Raw genomic sequence first — 22,561 nt, 5'->3', positions numbered from 1 at the left:
AACAGTGGACTCTTTGGAAACATTCCTCTTGAATAATATTAAAAGCAATTCCAACTACTGTAATTTAGCTCATCCCTATCATCAGCATCAATAAAAAAAACCCAACATTTGCAGATTCCAGTCTCACCAGGATCTTTCCAAGAGCTGGCATACTCAGAGCCAAGTAACTTATAAACAATGACTATTGATCTCAACAAGTGTGTATGTTCTTGCAGGGTGTTTGTGTGCTGAGCTGGCACCAGAGGTGAAGAGCTTCAGTTGCTGCCATTATACTTGCATTGAAATCTATCAGAATCACTACCAAAGTTGTAGTGGCAGATAAAATCATGCAGTGTCTGAGAGGTTACCCAGGTGTGATGATCTGCTTCCTTGTGCTTTCTGTTTATTTAGAGCTTTGTTTATTAGACCTTGTTGATGTTGTTTCATTTCTGTGCAGTATGCAATACTCAGATGGCTGCAATCCCACTGCCTAATTAACAGCTAAATACCAAGAACATTCTGAATCAACCATTTTTCTGCATTGTTCTGTCATGTGACTGATTTCTCTTTGCAGACATGCATCGCTTGCAGGTAGGGGGTGAACATCACTCAGTTGTCGGTGATAGTGGGAGATGTTAGAGAGGTTTATAAATACCCTTAAGATTTAAACACCCTTAAGATGTAAACTCAAAGTAATTTTCTCATTTTCTGAAAGCTGAAGCTTCTGTGAAGCTTCTAAATCTCTGTTCTCCCTGGCAGAAGACAACAAATGCATTTTTTACACTGAGTACCATTTGCTGTATTCAGTGATGGTGTGCAGGGCTTTAAACTTGCAAGAGATTTGTTGCACTGTCTAAAACTACTTGGCTATGTGTAAAAAACTTCCCTGTACCCTTACTAGATTTCTCAAGTCTGGTAAAATTCTTCCTTAAAGACCGAACTACAAGAAGGAACAACTTCTGCAGCTATGGAGAAGGAAAAGAAAGGTACACAGCCTTTGTAATACCCATATGATATGAATTCATCCTGCTTCAGAAGGCTAAAAAACTGCAAGTGAGAGGAGAGCAAATATGCTTGTTCTGGGCTTTTAAGTTGATATTTACCCTTTTTGCATGTTTGCAGGATCACCATCTACATAATTGAATTGGCAAATGCATAAAGCTGTAGTCAAAGCCTTTGTTTTGTGTTGCACAATGAGATATTGTATTTCATTTCTCCTGTAAGATGCTTTATACTATTCCAGAGTGTCTTAGCCAGCCTTTTCTGGCTCGAAGCAAATACTTTTAATAACTGAGACTGACCAAAAGGATGTTGTCTTCTTCTGATGTAGTTTAGGCATGAGGTATGATAGATCACTTTGTTACTGTCAAAGAATGGATTTTTTCACTCCATTGGCAATGTGTTTAATTCTGGATCTTGTTATTCTGCTCTGCCTCTGCTGCCATTCACCAGGACAGAAAGATGAGAGGGAAGAGGAATTTTGCCTTTGAATGTTCTGCTGAAGTCACCCATTTTCATTGAGAGGCAAAAAATGTTTTGTCCTATTTGGAAATTAGCTCTGCAAATTGACTGACACATTGCTGGAAGAATAAATAGTAAAATACAGGGTTGTTTGTCTGTATCTGACAATGTGGATTTCTTGTGAAAAATTGAAGTACTGGATAGCACCCAAATTTAAAATCTTGTGCTGGCTAAAAACTGAAGTGTTCTTAAAATCAGCTTCATCTGATTTTGGCTGTAGGCTGAAAGGGCTGGAAGTTCAGTCTCGTTCTGACAATCACTTGGTGAGATTGCAACTCCTCACCTTTCTAGTGAAACCATCCTGTTAGATTAGGGCTTGATTATCTTTTCAAATCAGTTTTATGTGAGGAAAGTACCACAGATTTCATCCAGTGGTTCACCCAGGGGAGTGTCCTAATTCTCCTCTTTTTCCTGCTCTTGCAGGCAGGTTTTATGTGAGTGGCTTTTAGAAGGGCCCATGCTGAGAGTCAGTGCTGTAATTCACAGGCCTGGAGGATTTTGTCAATAGGTCCTGCTTTCCCTAAATACCTGTTGCACGGTGTATTCTGGGAGCACAGTGCTGACAGCTGCTTCGTGCTGCCCTTCCTGCCCCGCCATGCCGGGGGGCTGTGGCTGCCTCCTGCAGCACCAGGCCCTCACCACAGAGCTGCCACTGCATCCCTGGGGTCCTGCCTTCTCATTCAGGGCCTTGTTCCTTTGCATTCTGGCTGAAATGTCCTGAGCAATGTCTTCGGGAACATGGGGCTTGGAGTAGTCGTGGCTTTTCACTTGAGGTTTGTTTTTTGGAATGTGTCTCCTCTGTGGCTAAAGATGCGATGGCAGCTGTGGGGACAGAGCAGAGCTGCACCAAACTGTCTGGGGGTGATGACAGGGATGTATTCCAGGACACACAGGGATCACTGGAATTCTGCTAATGTGGGACTCTGTTAGACCCTCAGCTACAGCTCTTGCACCTTGTAAACTTCTGTGCTGTCACAGCTACAACGTGCCTGGGTTGGCTGGATATGCTCCTGTTCCTGGGAGAACTACAGCACCTCAGGCCATCAGAGCTCCCACCTGGAGATGTGAGCTCTCACACCAGCAAGGTGGGTGCTCATGTGATCAGGGCAGCACCCAGTACCTTTGGATAGGCTGCTGATTACCTAAATCCTATTATCAAGCAGGTTTAATGAAGTTTTAAGATAGGTTCAATCCAATTCATTTTATTTGGGAGTAATGCAATGATGCCTTTTGGTAGAAATAGTAATTTTCATGTAACTGTTTGGGAACGATGGACTTGTCCTGATGGCAGGTGTCACCAATTCCAGGGGCACTTGGACTCCAAAACCAAGCTTGGACTACATCCCTGAAGTTGCTGAAAAAGTCTCAGATCCAAACATATCCCACAGAGGAAGTGCTTGAAGACTAGGATGTGAATTTTCCAGTTCTGGCTTATTGAAATAAAATTTTGTAATAAATCCAGAGCAGGAATTGTTATATATTTTTTCAGATTCTGCCCAGACTGTATGCTTAGACTGCAGTGTGTCACTTTTCTAAATGGGAAGTCTACGATTCCACAATTTTTGGCTGTGTAAGCCACCTCCGTCTCTGTGCAACAGGATGGTGGGCTCTCTTTGGTGTGTTGATATGCACATATGGTACATAGACAGTTGGTGAATTCTAAAGGAATGACCTTCAGGACTGACATTCTTCTATATTTTCATGTTTTTGTCATGCTGTGGTGGGTTTGTTCATTCCTCTTTCATCTCCTCTGAGTGAAAAACTCTGCAGTCTTCCAGACAGCGTCTCTCTCTCTCTCTCTTTCTCTCACTCACTCAGACCATCTGTTCCCAGATTACAGATTTCTCTGCATGAGTACCAGGTAACAGACGTGACTTCGCCCAATAACTACAGCAAAAAAGGCTTTCACACACTCTCCACAATCTGTGAACATATGATCAGTCTAGGATAACATGTCGTGCCAAACACACACCAGAGACATTTATATGCAGTAACAGAATGAACCCTGAAATCAGGTACTTGGCAACCCCAAACCTGATGTTTCCTCTGTGTGTTTTGGAAAGAGGCCTCTGTGCCCACAAGAAAGTCTGTGTTCCTGCCCTGGTGCCTTTAACTCGGGGTGGAAGAATAAAATCCTTCCCTCAGGTTTTGTTTGAAGGGAAGCTGGTGATATCTCACTGGCCCATGTCACTCTTTGAGGCTGGTGTGGGAATGAGGTCTCTGTTCTCTACTGGCAGCTCCATAATGAGCATTTGCCAAGTGATGGGAGACATCAGAAAGGAAGCTTTTTATCATCTTCACTGGATACTTGCTCATTTTGGGAGTAGGATATAGAGACAGACTATGATATCCTATCCATAGGTTTGTGTACGTAATAAATCTTCAATTGTGTATCTGAGCTCTTTTATTCCCTCTCCCATTGTCACATCAGGGCTCAAAGGACTCTAATGAGACTTAATATTAAAGCAGGTTTTTTTTTTAACTTGAGGAAGTTGCTGCTCACTTCCTCAAGTGCCATTAAGCACTTGCCTGAACCCTGTACTGCTCTTTTTAAAATTCATTTTCTATAATGGTTGAAAAGTTAGGAAACTGACTTGAAGCAGAAGGAACCATGTGTGGGTACCAAAGATAGATGAAATACAAAGCAATGGTTTGTTGAGCTATCACATTATCTGTGGGCCAAGGTTAGTCTTTATCTCTGCTGCAGGGTATGTACTGCAACAGATTCCAACAAACTGGTAATATATTTATTTTTTGATAAGTAGATGTGTGTGTTAAATGTCTCATGTTAGTCTTGTCTACTCCAGTGACTTGAAATAAGAAAAAGATCTTAGACAAATTAGTACTCGAGAAAAACTGGCACAGAAGCTGGAAGAGAATCTGCTAGTAAATACTCCTTTTAAATGTCTTTTACAATATTATTTACTATCCCTTGTATTTCTGATGAGAAAAATAATAGGTCATCTGCTACAAAGTACTACATGAAAAAATACTTTCAGCAACTCAAGACCTGAGGGCAAAGATTTTTCCCAAAAGTGAGAGAACTTCAATAGATTGTATCTATGTGCACTAGCAACCGCATAAACAAAACGATTAAATAAGGTTTAGAGAGTTGGGATGCACATTATGTATCTATTTATTATTAACCTGCCTCACAGAGTGCTGCCTGAGTCTTGTTTCCCAAGAGCCAGCATCCAGTGTCACAGTTACAATATGAAAAACAAGAGTGCTAGAGCAGTATTTAAACAAGTCTCAGTTGGAAAAAGAATTCTTCCTTCTAAACATGGTGCAAACACAGGGCACAGAGGTGCTGTGAGTGTCTGATGGGTGTGATCCAGGACAAAAGACAGTGAGTGTGTACAATTTGCAAGCTCTAAGTGTGTGAGCTATTGCTGTGTGCTTACCTGGGACCCCATCCTTGCTGCTCTATGGTTAATTGAGGGGCATGCTGCTCTTGGGATGAGCATGCATGTCTTCTGCATGTCTACAAATGAATATACTCATTTAACAGACAGCATCATTTGCTGTGCTGTTTTGTGTCTCAAATACACAAATCTAATGATACTTTGTTGGTGCAAAGGCTTCATTTTATATTCCATAGTGCAGGTGACTTTTACTGTATGGTACATAAGTTGCCAGCAAGCTCCCAGGTAAAATATGATCTTGGTCTGATGCTTGAGAGACACTTGCTACACTGAAACAGTTTCTCTTCTGTTTTCTCCCTGTTTGCTGAGATGTTGGTTTTGTGCTAACAGCTCCTTTTGGGTCCCAAAGAGGATTTCATACATGTAGGAGAGCAGTAGGAGATGCAGTAGGGTGATTAAGTGGAGGTTGACCTCACATTTCCTCATGCTGTTACAATATTTTAGCCAATCAGTACTGCTTGGGCTTTACTGAGACATTGGAGAAGGATCCTCTCAGAGCTGGGCACACCTGGGCTGTGTCTGTGGGGCTGTGTGACAATGTCAGGGTGTGCAGGGCTGAGCCTGGGACACGGTAGGGCCCTGTCTCTCCTTGGGGTACACCAAAGGAAGGGCTTGCTCCACTTCCCTCTCTTCAAAGCAGGGATCATTTTCCCAGGGAGTTTGGAATTGTTTCTAGAGCCCAGGGGTAAAAGTGCAGTGTGTTTCTGGTACACAGCACAGGAAAACTTGTATATTTTGCCTTTTGGCTGAGGCAATTCCCTTGTACAGGCAGAGCAGCAAACAGTTGCTGAGCACAAAGACACACTCAAATATTTGAGAGTGAAATGTAGTTATAGACTAATACAAAAGAGAAGATTCTCACTGTAAACAAATCATTCATTGCTATTCTTTCCTGGAAGATTAGATCTCAATTTGGAAGAAATCTCCATTTATCCAAGGCACCCTCCTGTCTCTGCTTTGCAGAAAACAGGAAAAGCAGTTATTTAAGCTATGGAATGGTAATATCTTTGTCAGAAGAGTTGCTATGTTCTGAAAATCAAACTGATCTGGGTGTGATTACCTCTGTGAAGAGATTTATGTTTTCAGCAATAGGCAGAAGGTGTTAAATAAGTGTTGACTCAGGCTTCTGCCTTTTCTCTCTAATTTCCCACATATTAATTCTTTACTTTGGGCAACTGCTTCCAAAACTTGGAACTAAATCTTCATTTTAATGTTCTTTTTTGTGCTGCTTTCACTGCTTCATCCACATCTTTCTACTTTAATGCTACAATAGTGTGTGGGAGGATTAGTTACACTGATTAAAAAAATAAAAAATAGAGCAAGAATGAATTAATCTACAAGCCAGACACCTTCATTAAGCAAAGTAGGGAAAATAATATATATAATTAACAAGACTTCTGCTTACTGTATGCTCTAATGTAATATATTAACCATCTCATCATTTTAAAATATTAACTGCCTTGAAATTGGTAGCTACTGTTGTTAGTAGCCAATTAGGGCTACTCTTAAAAGAGAGCTATTTACTGATAATAATTAAATCTTAGAAAATTGGGGTACTTAGCCACATTTGCTTCATACTTTTTGTTTATTCCTTTTCAGAATCTGTAATTTATGTTTCTCCCTTAAAACAGAAGGGCAAAGAGAGACAAACCCGTGTTCTATAAAAGGTGTTTACATTGGTAAAAAATGGAGCAAAAGACCTTTTCTTTTTTCTCCTTTTTGTTAATATGAGTGTCCAAACACTCAGTAAAACACGTGGTGCAGTGGAAGCCCATCTGTTTACTGCTCTCTGTAGTGCTCTTTGCATTGTACCTGTGCTCCACAGCAACATGATTGATACCAGCACAGCCTCTGCCTTATTCCTGGAAGTATTTTTCTCATTTAATGTAAATGTTCTCAGAACAGAGATCACATTCCTGTTCACCAAGCTCCAGTTCTGCAAAATCTATTCTCCTGTTTCACTCAAAACCTTTGCATCCATTTCCTTCCATGTTATTATAAATTGTTATTTATTATAAAATAATAAAAGATATATGTTATATGTTATGCTATTACATATAGCTTATTGCATGGTGGGGCAGGAAGGGCTAGAAAAAGCTAATTTGTTTTTGGCATTTACTTCTGCTTTCTATTTTTATATCTATATCTACTTTCTCCTAGAGAAAGGGATATACAGAAATGCCTAACCATGACTGAAGGCTCTGGCAGCCATGAAGGGTGTAGATAGTTTTCTTTTCTGCTGTCATAACTGGACACTTACAGAACCTGCAGAGAGGACAGTGGCAAATATTCTTTGAATAACAGAAATATGGGTTGTTCAGTCATTTTTTCCCTTGCTGGTATGCTTGTCCTGAGCAGCAGGATGTGACATCTCCCTGAAACAAGGACATGATGAATACAGGAAATTCACCACTTCTCCAGTCCTCCATGTCAGTAGGATCCTAATTTAGTATCCAATATCTATAACTAGCCTGGCTGAGATTTCTAAGGAAACTTAGAGATTTAGGGGCTACTAATGAGCTTCTAACCCTCTATAGGCATTTTTCAGCCCCTTCACTCTCATTTCCGATGGCAGTCACTGTCACACAGTCAGCAGTGGCTCTCAGGGTCCCCAGTGAGCAAATCAGACTCAGAAGAAACCCATCAGCAGCTGGTACTTCAGTGGCACAGTCTTGCCTTGGTTGAAATAAGCCCCATCTGTTAAACAAACAGAGATGCTTCCACTTACATTTAGTCTGGCTGTGATCTATTGACTGTTACCTGATTAAGACTAAAATGAAAAGGAAAACTTTTCATACCAGGGCAGACTTTGATGGGACATGAACCGTGCTCTACAAGTCTATCAGAGGTCTTTGAAGAGGTTGATAAGAGAGTGAGCCTTTGCTGCTTGTTATACTTTTATTTCTGAAAGGCTTTTCATGAAGTTCTGTGCCAAAGACTTTTAAGGAAAACTAAGAAAATATGTAATGGATCTCAGTGATGGAGTTCTGCATAATTTATGCTGGGGTCTGTCCTGGTAAACACACCATAAACTGCTGGGACAGGGAGGTGAACAGAGAGGTGAGACAGTTTGAGGATGACAGGAAATCAGCTAGTCATAATATGGAGGCCACCTATTGGGAAGCACAGAAGTACGGCAGGAGACTGTGTGGGCAAATGAAATTTAACACACACAAATCTAAAGTGATGCCTGTGCGAAAAAGCAATGCTAAATTCACATTCAAAATTATAGACTCTGATCTGACCCTTATGACTCAGGATCACAATCCTGGGATTATAATAGTTCTGTTGAAAATGTCTCAGTGCTGTGAGGCAGCCAAAACGTTAACCAAGTGTTAAGTGAGGAGAAAACTAGAGAGTAGCTCTGTGAATCAGTGTTTATCCACGTGCTGAAGAGTGTACGTAATTCCAGTCCTTTCACCTCAAATGGAATGGAGTACAACTGGGACATGCTCACAGAAGTCCAAGCAGGGTGGAATTACTTTCACTGTAAGAATAGTCTGTGGATGCTTGGGCTGTTCAGTTTAAAACTGTGACAGACCTACAAATTGATGAGGACAATGGGCAAAGCTGTCTCTTCTAAAGCAAAAGAACTGTGGAATGAAGGTTGTAGGAGCCAAGTTCAAAGGAAACCAAATGAAGTTTGGTTTCTTCATGCAGCAGGCAATAGATGTATAACTTTTTCCAAAGGATGTGGGGGCTGCTCTAACTTTACATGAATTCAAGGAGAGACTACACAACCCTCTGGATGACAAATTAAGTAAGAACTATTAATTTGCAGAAACTGAAACCACTCAGAAAATCCCTGCAGCTAAGAAGAATTCTTCTGTGAGGCAACGTGTGGGAACTGCCATACATAAAACCCCTCTTCCTGCTTTTCCCAGTTTAGTTCCTTGGAAACCTGGCTGGAGCCAAACCCTCAGGGCTCAGTGGGCATTTGGTGTGATCCACTGTGGCTCTCAGTATTCTAACAACACTGATCTTGTGCCTTGGTGGTGTCAGGAGAGGCTTGGGCTGTAGAATGGCATTCTTTCTTTCCCATTATTGCATTCTGTGACAGATATCTGCTGTATAGCCAGCAGATGATCACCTGGTCCTTAGCTGACCAAACCTGCCTTGCCATAAAAAGCACAATTTTAAACTGTGCTCAAAATGAGACACCTCTGCTGAATTGGGCAAAGCTGCAGCAAGTAGCTGTAACAATTGACAGACCTGTGAGACACAGATACCCCAGAACAAATACAAAAGTCTTTCATATTGCCCATGAGAAAAAGCTATCAGAAACTGTGATAGTATTTCCTTCATTGTGAATTTATTTCTCGTATTTCATAGATAGACCAAAGCAGGATAGAATTCTGGCTTTTGCAGAAATCCTGTTACAAAATAAGTTGCACAAAGCCATAGGAAGACGAGCTCTGATTGCTCATTCCTAATTTATAGTAATATGCTGCTATAGCAGAATGAAAATGTACCTAATAAAATTGTACTTTTAAAGCACAAATCCAAAGGAAGGACAGTGTGCAAACTGTACCAATGTTGCAGGAACTGTGCATGCAGTGATGCTGTTGGGGCTCAGACAACCAGCCTAGATGTGGCTGTGCATTAGCAGCAAATTAAAACTTGTTTTAGAATCCAGAATGTTAACTTGGTGTGAAATAACATGAAAAATACAGCTATTATGTTCAATTTCATCATTAATTCAGTTTGAAAGATTTAGGTTTGACCAGATAATACAGAATTCATGTTTGTTAAATTCTCCCTTTTTAGTGGTTTAAAATCTCAACTTCAGCAATTTTAGTTATGCTGTAAATGTAAAGTCCATGGATAGAAATAAGGAAAGTCTTATGGTAAGACATACTAGTCTTTGGAAATGTTTGGAAAAAAAATTGGACACTTGAATCATAAAACCCCACCCATCAAATGGAATGAAATTATTTGAATTTCTAAGTGTGATTCTTTACATCTTGAAGACAGAAATGAAAATGTCCAAAACTTACCCAGTTGAAGAAACAAACAAACAAACCCAGACAACAAAAAAGAATTAAATTATACAAAATAAAGAAAAGCAATTGGACTTATGCCACTCCAGTTGCAAAATGTCTGTCTTGAGGGAAGACATATCTGCCATGATACAAAATACATTATTAGAGAGGGTGTTCTTTAAGAAAAGACAGAGGGAACTTCCATTAGGTTCTGATTGACATTGTGTTAGGAAAATTGCAGGTTACTGAGATATTTCATTGAAAAGAATTATGCCACTTGAAACATTGATTTCTTGGCTAGCTTAAGATTGTTCAGCTTTTGAGACAGAAGAGGTGACTATAATCATTTGCTCTGAAACTATGAATAAAATGGGCATATCAATTCACAAAATTATTCAAGCCATAGGCTGAAGTGTGGCTTTTGGAAAAGTGCCCAGTCCTGAAAAGTAGAGTGTCTTAAAATAGCAATGAAATAATGTCTGGACAATATTTGACACTTATATTTGAGGAATCAAGGAGAGGCTAAAAGGTCTTCAAGAGGCCAAATCTATTGTTCTTGTGGTTTTGATTCTTCTTTTTTTTAATGGTGGTGTCGGTTGGCTGTAGTTGATGTCAGTAAACTGTTAGCATAGAAGAAAAGTGCATAGAAGAAAACATTACAAACATCTTCCCAAAGTTTTCTTACCCCATTCCCTCCCCCAGTATTATCTGGAGTTGCCTTGGCCCTGGCATTTACCTTTTCTTTGAAATCTGCTTATTTGGTTTTTTTAAGTGCAGGGACCCACTGGAGAATGAACCTCAGACAATGCATCCCAAACCTGATATCCATTGTAGGGAAAGCTGGGACTCCCACAAAGTTCACTCTTGTGCTTAATTCAGAAGTCAAGAATGGATTTGACTAACTTAATAAAGGAGTTAAGGAAACTGAAATAGCACAGAGCTCTTATGAAACACTTAAATAAAGGTTTACATAATTTCTCTAGAGATAGGGCTGAGGCAGGCACTGTATTCCTATAGTGTTTGTTTATGGAGTGCCTCAAGGGATGAAACTGTAAAAACAGACTACGAACTCCTTCCACCCATACTCAAATATCCATGTGAAAAGGTGCACCAATAATTACAGTTCCTTCTTCCTTATTATGGTATTTATCTTGTCTATTTTATTACTTCTTTCCCCATAAAGTTGAATTTGGATATTAGTCTTCTTTAGGAAAATAAATCCTGTAGTTGTTGTTGTTATACCACCTCACAGGACAAATATGCAAATAAAGAGGAACCATCTTAAATGTCTTTGCTATACTCTGTGCTTTGTACTTTTGAGCAACAGGTAAAAATTTTTCTAGAGTTTGATTCTGTAATGGTCCATCTCCTGCTTTCCAGGCTTCTAAACTTGAGTATGTTTCTCTTTCTTGCCTTGCCCTAGTACCCACTAACTCACTTTGCAGCGCCTGCTGGGAAACAGGGGTGTTACTGTGGTAACAAAGTAGTAGGAGAAAGACTGAGTTACAACTAAAAAAACCCACATTCTCCAAGCTACCTGTAGCAAATAAAACCAGTCATTTTTTACAGAACTAGGACAGTGGAAACCACAAAACATTTCCATTCCCATTCAGCTCCAGCCCACAAACACACAGCTTAATGCAAGTTCTCAAGTGAATACGACTTACTACAAGAAAATACGTCTTAGCTTTTGAGCTTTTGTCACAAAACTGAATTTCCCAAATCATTACAGGGAAGGAAATGCTGTTTGTAAAAATTCAGCACTTGCCATTTTTTAATTAAGAATTGACAGATCTTTTACCTGGAGTTTCTTATTCACTCCAAAGTCAGTCTTGTTTTGCTTTGTATTTCCAAAGACATTTAGAGAGGGAAATCAAATTAAACTTCTGTATGTTATACATCTAGAAACATCCCCCACACAGAGAAATGTAGGTCCTTCAGCTCACTCAAAAGTAAAAACCTTTCTGAAGACCTGATGCAGTGCTGTTTGCTGTCTGCTATGGTTCATTGAGGACGTGCTCTTAGGCATGGCCCTGTTACACCTCTGTCATTGTTAGCAATAATTACAGATGAGCTGGGAACTGTGTGTAGGGAGCAGTGGTGTTTGTGAGTCAGACTTGCGGAATCAAGCATTGCATTTTTGCAGCTGTTTTCTAGATTTTGTTGGGAAGGAATGATACAACTTGCTGCATATTGTCCAGCCACAGGTCACTGTGTAGCTGAAGGTGAATATTTAAGTGGGTTACATGTATTGTCACTTCATCCTGTGGCAGCTGCTGCTGCAGTGAGAGGCTGTGAGGCCTTTCCTGGGGAGGGAGGGATGAACCTCTGCACAGGCTGCATCTGAGACAGAATGGTACTACCTGCTTCCAAAGGCATACCTTCTTCTTCTGACATTTAAGACTGGTTAAGCCCATGTCCAAGTGCATTATTTATTACTTAAAATTATATTCTGAGTGGCTTTTAAGCCCGTTACCAGTCCTAAAATTACAAATTATCTTGGCACCTAGTGCGTTATTACAATGTTTTGGTCTGTGAACAAAGCAAGTTGATTTCAAGTTAGCGTCAAAGACACGTGATTTTGAGATACCAGTTTTTTCATAGTCCTGCTGATGCAATGGATCAGATTTAGCCGTGGAAGGATTAATATAGATATCATGTGACATCTCTGTGACCACTTCTGAAGCACACTGCTTTGTCATGCCATCCCTCACCCATTTGTCAACCATACCTAATTGATTAGGCTACTGTAACATTTTTATTCTGCACGTGAATTTCCCTCCTCAGCAATCTCTCCCTCCCAAAATATACATTCATCATTAATTACAAAATCAATGGGAGAGATGGTTTGGACATATACAATTGATAGCTTCCCTCTTCAGATTAGCATAACCTCCCAATTCATTACGTGGAGTGAATAATACAGTTGCTGCCACCATGAAAACAGGCGGGTCACCTGCTGTAAATTTCTTAACAAAACATGGTGTCATGAGCCTTTTCATTTGCTGAGTGTTTACTGTGTGTTTGGAGGAGTCCATCTTCTTTCTGAGCCTCTCTCTTGGCAAAGAAACAATCATAAATTTAGACAAATAAATGCTTAAATGTTGAAACTCTGAGAAGTTCCATCTGAAAGCTCCAGTGCTTAAAGTGAATCCTGCAGAGTGCTGACACTGCAGCTGTGAATAAGATATTAAAAAAAGATGAAAGGATCAAAAAATTTGGTCCCTATAAACCCAGTGATGTTTCTTGCATGAGAAAGGTGATGGGAATTTAGGCCACAGTGTGCATACTTTCCTATGTTTTAGCATATTAAAACATTGAAATCTCCCAGATTTTTTTTTTTTTTTTTTTTTATTCTGTACTATATTTGGATTAGAGCCTTCCATTCCCCTTTTCTCAAAGAAAATATGCTTTTGGTCACATTTTCCAAAATAGCCTCTGTGGTCTTTTAGTAGCTACCCACTTATAACTTTACAAGTCAGGTCATTTATGAAATAGATGCAACATTTCCTGTAAGAGGCAGAAATGTAACTGACATTAAATAAGTCTTCCTTTTGTAGGAAGATAGAAAAATAACACCTTTTTTTTTTCTTTAAAATGACAATTGAGGATCAGGTTCTGATATTGTTCTCCATGTTGTACCTTACTCCAGTAGCTTCACAATTGGACACCTTGGGGAATAAGGAGGTGGAAAACAGACTTCTCCTGTCATTGCCAGGACACTGTAATCTTTATGCTGAGTAAAATTTATCAGAAGATATACATATATATGAATTATAAGAAAGATGGTATAGCCATTTAAGTAAAGGAATAGTATGCTTGCAATTCCCATAAACATTAACAGAGATTTTATTGGAGTTTTAGGGGAGAGTAAAACATCTTTCCAAATTAATTAACTGCAAGAGAGCCATTCACCTCAGCAGGATTTGGACCAGGTTTCAAGTGATTTAATGACTTCAATGGACATTATTCTAGGGATTATAAAATGATGCCTTGTAATGTTTAAATTGGAGTTATAAAACAAAAGGTAGGAACTGAACTGAAGCATTATTAGAAAAGTGTAATCTGTAATAAATAAATTAGGTACAATACCTGAAGCAAGGCTAATACTAGTATTTACAACAAAATCCAAGCCAGACTATGAATAAGAGTATTGATAATTGTCTTCCTTGTTATTAAATGGTAATGTAATTATCTGTGTGTTAGAGGTCAGTGGAATGTACAAATGGTTACAAACATGCCTTAAAGCAGACATGTCTTTATCTGGTTTGATATGAACAGAAATTTATGATCTGATTTTATTAGCTCTTCTGGATTGTCCCTTGAACTAATTTTGCAAAACTCCCAATGTGATTGCCATTCACAGTTTTTATTTAGATCTCAGTGAGGAAAATTACTGTAATCTCTTGCTCTTCAGATGTACATTCTGAGTCAGATACTCCTTTCCCAAAAACTTTCCAATAGGATTCACTGGTGAAAATCCAATTGCAAAATCAAAGTCTTTGTCTATTAAAATAGCAACATCTTTCAGCACACAAAGTAAGGGCAGAGTGTATGTAATGATTGAAGCCATTCTTTTAGTGGCACTTCCCTGTCAAATATATATTTCTGTTATTTGTTTCAGCATTACTCTCACGTTCCAAATCATGGGGCTTTCCTGTATTTGTCAGCTCCTCAGTTGGCTGGCAGGCTTTCCTAGCTGCTGTTTTCCAGTAACCAGAATTCCATGATATTACCAAAATCCTTGCCAGGACCCTTTGTATCACTTCACATAATTCTTGCTCAGCCTCCTGGGGGGCTCTGCAAACCTCAGCAGCCGTGTGTGGCACCTTTCCTGCCTTACCCAAACTGGATATCCAGCTCTGTCAGTGCAGCAGCACATGGAAAAGATGGGTGAACCCCATCTGATTATTTCTGCATTAATAAGGTTTTCTTTGTTAAATAGAGTCCTTTTTCATGTGAAAAAATCCCTTGCAGACTATTGGCATTTGTAACCTCATTTATGAAATTTTCTAAAAGCACATTACTGAATTGTTTGTGATGCACTGTTGCTACATTTTATTATGTAAAAATGTACTTAGGAGACTTTATAAAATGCAGATTATTGACCCAGTCCAATAACTATTTACTCAAAGTTTTAAAACTCTAATTATTTGACCTGGCTGTATGGCTATTCATTCTTAAAACAAAAAAAATAAAAAAATGCCCGTGTAGTATATTTGTATTGGGAATTAAATTTAAAAAAAAAAAGTTTAGAATTACCTCAAGAAGCTGTTAACAGTACTTTTGGAGTAATATCAAACTTCACACATTGTGTATTTCTCTTACAGGCTAATGGCTTGCAAAGTTTTGTGTTTAAAATATGAATTTCTTTTTTTTTTTTTAATAATAGGAAGAAAAAAAAAATATGTTTCAGTTCTAGAACTTGTTTTCTAAGTTTCAGCCCAGAGCAAAATTTTTATGCTTGAGTTACAAACCTCTGAAAATAGGGGTTTACAATGGAAACACTGACACCATTTTAACTATGGCAGCACTGGCAGAGCAGTGTAATATACACTAGAAATAGAAAGCAAGATTAGAGATGACATTTAGGACATGAGGCCTCTTCTCCAGGCTGTGGGAAAAATAACTGTGTTCTATTTTTTCCACAGCCTGAAAAAGGCCTCCTGGTCTAAGTGTCATCTCTAATCTTATTTCCCATTCGAATCGTGCATTTAACTAACTCCTTTTTTAATTATTATTGGCAGCAATTTGTTGCAGTTTTAAGTACAACCCATGTCCAAATCACAGCTTCCCTGGCTGGCACATGTCAAGGTGGTGGGGCGGGTACCGAGGAGACCGAGTGCTTTGCTGCTATTTTGTCGGAAGGAAGCGCAGTGCCACAGCTGGCTCTGCTGGCCCTGGCTGGGGCAGGGCAGAGCCCCTCACAGCTGTGCCAGAGCCATGTGCACACGTGCAAACTGCATTTCCTTAGGGCAGAGTGAAGCCTGACAGGCAAACACACCCTGGGGTGTCTGGAGCAGGAACCAGGACATGCAGGTACTCAGGTGCAGTGACTTCCACACCACCTCTGGAACAGGCCACGTTTCCCACCACTATTTAGCCTTGATCCAGGGTCCTGAATACTCCAAAGTGAGAATGTCCTGAACACTAAGAAATAATTTGGTAAGACATAACTCTGGACTAGGCTGCCCTCACCACAAAACTGTGTTAATATTGTCAGGAAGATCTGTGACCAGTGTGGCCCCCATGAAAGGAGGGACTCCAAAAGGTAGCTAAGCTCAAGGGATAAGTTTTAAATTTCTTCATGTTAAACCCTTTTTCCACACTTAGGCATCCTCTGACTCATAGCTGCTTCAGTTTCATATTCACTCCATTAAATGATAATTCCCTGTATACTTTTATGGCCTTTTAATGCCTACTGTGCCACAGCATTGCTGTGCAGCGATCTTACAATCTCCAATCTCAGTGTGGGGTAAAAAGGAGCAATAAGGAAGGAAAATGCCACTGCAGAACAAATGCAATTGTAATTACTTCTTGCTCCCACCCAGAAAAATGCCAGTAGGGGATCCATATCCTGAGGGTGATCAGACAGACAGAATACATCTATCCTGTCTGTATTGCTTGAACAGTCAAGGTAGAAACTTATTCTACATTTGAACTGCATTTTCAGTACTCATCTGATCAATTCTTTTTATTGCTATACTCACAGTAGACAAAGATACTGGCAGCTACTGCCCATTCTCCAAGAAATGTATCCTGAGAAGTAAATAATAGAGTCAAATTTATTGCTGAAGCAATTGCCCAGTGAAGGTGCTTCATTCCAGCACTGTGAAAGCTGGTATTAATGTAGGGATAAACACGACCTGTTCTGTGTGTACATGTAAGTAGGTGTAGAATTTTGTTTGTAAGCACAGTGTCTTCTTGGCAGGTACTCTGCAGCCAGCAATTGCCAGCTCCTAAATGTTCAAAGATACATGATGTGAATTGTTCTCCACATTGGGAGAGTGGCCAGGAAAATGCATTTAATATAACCAGTGGATCAAATTCTGACAGCAGAGATGTAGAAAAATTTGCTTACCTGTGAACATCTTCTGGATTTTAATTTTCAGAAAAAGCAGTTAATAATAACAAGTATTCTCTCTTGCACAAATGATGTATCATAAAGCTGGAAAAATTGAAATATGAATTATTTGGTAAAGTTGAGCTTTCATGTTCATTTTTCTATGAGATTTTGACATTGTTATTGGCACAATACTTCATTCTACTTCGTGTTGTTTATAGATCCAGGAAAATGTCATATACTTTCTTTAATCCTTACAAAATATAAACACTCTTTTAAAAATGTTCTTTTCTGTGGTTAGATCTCTGACTAAACAGTACTTTTTGCACAAGCCAAATGCATGATATAGTCATTTGTCAAAAAGTAGCATGACAATTTGAAATGCCATTAATTACTGAAGCACTGTAAAAGGCTGGTAACCACAGTACATGTGCACAGGCAACCACTGGGACACAGAATATTCTTCCAAAAGCACCTTCTTGGTCATACAGGGCTGTGAGTGTGGGACATGAAGAAGGGGTGGATCAAAAGTCTCTGTTGGGAAACCAAAGCCTGCAGTTGAGGCTGTAGCTGTGCAAATCCCTGAACATGGAGTGCTGTTCCTCTCAGAGCACTGTGTTACACCAGCCACTGTCTCACTTGTGACAGCCCCTAATGATATTTTTGGCCAGGAGAGCCAGACTAGAAGTTTCTAAGACAAGATTCTCTACCCACAGAAGCTATGAGGAATTAACTTGAAAGAACTTTGTTACAACAGTGCAGTGGAGTGAGTTGGCACTGATGATAATCTCACCTGGCCCAGCCCAGTGTGAACCAGCATAACTCTACTTTAAATGATTATGTGAGTTTCCATGCAAAAAACATTTTAACTAAGCACCTTCTGTTGCCCTGGCACAGGACCCTGTGTCCAAGTGATTCTATCCCACCCAACCTGAAACAAAAATTGGGGCCTGCTGTTTTGTAGAGGGAAGGAATATATTTACAAAACAAAGCTGATGGCTGGCAGGCATGGATCTGCCGCTTTCAAGATCACACTAGCCATGCAGGTCCTTGACCTAGAGAAAAAACTTATATTCTCTTTCTAGGGACAGTAAGTGACCTTGGAAGGACTGTGGCAATGGGTCACATCAAGTCAACACTAGGTCTTTTCTTCTATTTGCTCTTGAAACATTTTGTGTGTGATGATTCTGAATCTACATGGTACTACTGTTCCCCCACATTATCAGACAGCGTATTAAATCTGAGCTGATAACATGCAAGAGAAAAGAGAACATGGCAAAATTTGCCTAGGTTTAGCATAAGCTCTGTTTTTCCAGCACACAAAAATTCAAAATTCATTGTTGGGAAATTGAGCGAAGCAAACCAGCCTCATGGCACAATTTGCTGAAGCAAAACTAAAGTGAGCTTTACACAACTGGGTCCAGCTTATCCATTTCCAGCAAATCTGCATGGCTGCATGCTGCATTTCTTCCTCTGAATGTCAGTGCTGATATTTCCTGGTGGTTTATTTCCTTCCTGTCTACCATAGAGAGGTGCCAGTGAAAGCTTAGTTGCAGTGTGCATGCACAGCACAAGAGTTATCTCCTCCCAGCAGCAGATTGTGTTCTTCACTTTGGTTATAGGAAGCATTAGGAAGAATGTTAAAATGCTAAATTGTGAAGATTTACAGCAACATTTTTCTATTATAACCTTATATTTATGCTAATTGGAAAGTACTTGTAGTATCATGCTGGTCTTATAGCACTACTACACATAATCCATTTTCATCTTACAGCTTGGGAGGCATGTTGGCTGGAGTTGACTGAATAGATTTTTATTAGGTGCTGAAGATGTCTTCCTCTGGACTCACCTTGGTTGCCTCCCCTCCTCAATGAATCTTTTCCTTGAAGTCACTTTAGGAAGCAGTAGGAATTCTCCTGCAAGAGATGAGGATTCATGTCAGGATGACACTGCTGAGGGTTCACAGTACATCAACATAGGTAACACTGTCTCCTTTTTTTTATTGTGTGGTCCCTTTGGATCAGGCTTCAAAGATGACCATCAGCTCTCATTTCAAAGTGCCCTGCCTCGAGTCTGAAGGTCTGAGTGGCTGGAATTGGCCCCTCACTCCTTTACTTCCCTCTCATTTTCTGTGTCCCACACATTCTCTACTGCACTCTGGAACAGGGGTTTGAATCACAATTTCCCAGATGCCAGAGAGTGCCTTAGCCACTACCAAATTGGTTTGCAGTACTCCTTTGTCTGGTTCAGAGATCCTTTTTGCTATTCAGATGGGGCTGAAATGCCCTGGCAGGCGGAGAGCTTGGCTCTCAGTCCAGTCCAGTTACCAGGTGCTCTGGGCACTCAGCTGGCGAGGATGTTCTTGCTCTCACTGAGAAGAATCTGCCAATTATTCTGAAATCCTTTCCTATTGCATGGATGTGTTACTCCATGGGAAAGTTCACATCTGAGAAGTCTCTCAGAAAAAATACTGATGTGCCTAAAGCCCTTCTCCATCCACTGACATCTCATTTCTTTCTATTCTCCTTTGGTATGCTTTTCTGGAAATCTGATCCTCTGCACATGTTCTTGGGGAAACCTGCCTTTGGCAAAGACATTTAATGATCCAGAGTTTCTGATGCTGACCCTAAAACAGTTTTTGCAAATTGCTGATAAGCTTATCTTCTCTTGGTGCTGCTCACTGCAAACAGGACAGGTTTTCTCTTTGGTTTTAAGAAAATGCCTGATTTACAAGTTAAACAATTAAAAATAAAACTAAAAGCTTGATAAATAGCATCTTACAAAAACCCTTAATTATATCATGATTTTGCAATACTTTTATCAGAACTAAGTTAAAAATTCTTACATGGAAACATGTTTTACAGACAGAATATTGCTTAAAAAAGACACTGTTAACTTATGGTAGTGGGTAATGCCAATTTCTGCAGTCTGGTCCCAGTCTTCCTTTGAACATTTTTTAGGGAAAATATGTAAAATTGATTAATTTCTGAAGTATAATAATAGCAGCAATATTATACTGTGGTGAAGGTTATTTTGCATAACTTTAAAACATTTACAGAAGGCTCAACATTTGGTGCCTTAATACAGAAGTATCTTCCCAGTAACCATTAGTGGTTTGTGGTGCCTGCTGTAGTAGCTGCCACAGCCCTGAGGGTCTCAGTCCATGTTTGCCATGCACAGGGCACCCTGCAGTGCCCCCACCTCGGCTAGGGTCAGTCTGGGGGTGTTGGCTGAATAACTCAGAGCTCAGCTGTGACAAGTGGACATGCAGGGTGACAGTGTTCATGCTAATGTCTGCAGGAATTTGTGCAGGGGGAGCAGGGCGCTGATGAGAGCACAGAATAAATCAAAGTGTGAAAGCAACTGCAGTCAAATGTCACACCCAAGCACTCAGGGGCCTGGCATGCTGTTTGGAAATAGGTTGGGCTACCTGTCAATGTGGCATTTTCTTTCTGTTGCTGGAGAATAATGTTATCTGAGGATAAAACCTAAGGAGCACAGATGGTTGTTATACAGACCCGACCCTCTAAACTCTTGTCATAGCAAATTATTCCACTGACGCAAATGGGATTACTCCTATGTAAAAGATCTCAGTTATATTATCTAATTCTTCCATTATTGAAGTTATCTGTTGAATACAGTTTTGTTGCTTTGTGTGTGCGTGTGTATGTCTATACTCCTATAATTAATTAACATTATCCATGGGACAAACTCTGGCATAGCTTAACAGTGCTGCAGTCACAGACATTATGTAGAGCTGTAGGATATAAATTCTCACTTTATGAGAAATTAGAAACATTATTTCTGCACTTTCTAAGCAAAGAGATATAAACCCTCATTTGACTTTGGAATTTTCTTTGCTTGGGAACCATCAGCCCGGAGTCCAGCACCTGTCTAAAGTCTAATGCTTCCTTTTGTAAAAACATGGGCTTGTGGCTGTGGAGCAAGAAAAGTTCAAATTGTAAGCAAGAGTAAAACAGATTAAAATTTAGAATCAAACCTTATTTGTTTTTACCTATTGTATTACTTTACGTATTTGATGCAAATCTCTCAGCATTTCTTGAAATACTGATTGTTTAAATGTAAATCATTTTTTCAGCTGCTGTTTCTGTTGCCAGACAATCCTCTACACATTGTGAATCTGTCATGAGAAGAGGCCTTACCCCATTCATTGTCTTAGAAAACAGTTCTGCTGGCTTCAGAAACATCAAAATAAGGTAAGATGCCTTCAGATGGGAATCTTTCAGCCAAGAAATTGACTCAGTTGCTTAACTTTACCACATATCTCACAATGTGACTCCACAGTTTGGTTAGAAAACACATCTCACTTCTTTTTGTCTACTTGGAACTGAAGCCAAACCCCTGGAAATCCCTTATATCTAGAAAAAGATCAAGAGAAAATATTGAATCCATACCCTTCTTCAGTACTGAGAGGAAAAAATTACAATTTTTGCATAAAATCCATGCAGTTCAGCTCTGAGCCAGGCAACTTTCAGTGGCTGTAGTAGTTGGGCATTTTTTAGATCTTCTCATTTACAGTCTATTCAACTATCTTTAATTAGAGAGGATACTTTTTCCCTAGGAAAACCTGAAATTGGAGTAGAAAATATTCCTGTCTTGGGGTTTGAAGCCCTGGGTCACATGCCCACCCTTAATTTTTAAATCATGGTGGCACTGCTGGACCAGGTAGTGGCAGACTGGTTGCACAGAAACATGCCATAGTTTTGGAAAAGTGGATTCCTTCTAATTAAAAACACGTTGTGAATTCTCTTGAAGGAAAAAAAAAACCCCAACATATAGTATGGCTGATTTCTATGATAACTGTCACTGTCACACCATGGATTCAGCTAACTGAACCATTTTTTATGAATAACATTTATTTTTAATTCTGGCACTTTTGAGTAAGTATTTTTTCATTACTTTACCAGAGATGGATTGCAAGAAATCTGACCACAATGTTTCTGACCCATTTTTTTTTAAAAAACCAGAACCAATGTGATGACTACAAATGTTTTGCTTATTTTTGTTCTGTTGACTCCAGAATTCTCCTCTGATAGGAACATACTTCTTCACCAAAGATTGAAAAACATAATGGTATTAGTCCTAGGTTCTCACACACAAAAGCTATGAGGGAAAAAAAAACATGGAACCATTTTCACAAATAACAGACCAGCCCAGAACTCTTCTTAAAAAACAATACAAGGAGACTTTACACAGCTGTCCATGCAGAAAACAGACAATTCATGTGGTTTTATATCCTTTCACAGAAACATTTTTGCCTCTGTCAGAATGGAGCATTCACTAGTGCCCTTTATCTGAAGAAGCTAATCCACAGAAATTGTTTGGAGCTAATTTTCTGGAGTTCCACCTGACTCCTGGTGTTACAGACAGTAACTTGTCTGGTGACACGAGAGGAGAGCTCTGTATGTCAAAATGAACAGGCCTGACACTATAAATGTTAATACAACAGTGCCAGGGAAGCACAGTGCAAGCTAATTCTGACATTCATTTCAGAAGCTGCAATTTAATTCAGTCACAATTGAGCTTGGTGTAAGTATTAATTTGAAGTTGCTTTTATTTCTCATCTGCTG

General features: G+C 39.5%; 1 long non-coding RNA gene across 2 annotated transcripts in view; it reads left to right on the top strand.

Annotated features, from left to right (window-relative positions):
• The window catches only part of LOC148183595 (uncharacterized), a 168,914-nt gene that overhangs the window by 121,330 nt on the left and 25,023 nt on the right, over window positions 1-22,561 (top strand). For both annotated transcript variants that reach the window (XR_015773454.1, XR_015773453.1), the window contains one exon: window positions 21,070-21,187. This is a non-coding gene — a long non-coding RNA (uncharacterized LOC148183595). The remainder of the gene's footprint in view (window positions 1-21,069; window positions 21,188-22,561) is intronic.

Source organism: Pseudopodoces humilis, chromosome 11 (genome assembly GCF_049639895.1).
Source record: "Pseudopodoces humilis isolate 2021_Gansu_Grassland_sample_001 chromosome 11, ASM4963989v1, whole genome shotgun sequence".
Lineage (NCBI taxonomy): Eukaryota > Metazoa > Chordata > Aves > Passeriformes > Paridae > Pseudopodoces > Pseudopodoces humilis.
Note: the sequence above shows the minus strand (reverse complement) of the source record. Positions and strands in the feature narration are given on the sequence as shown.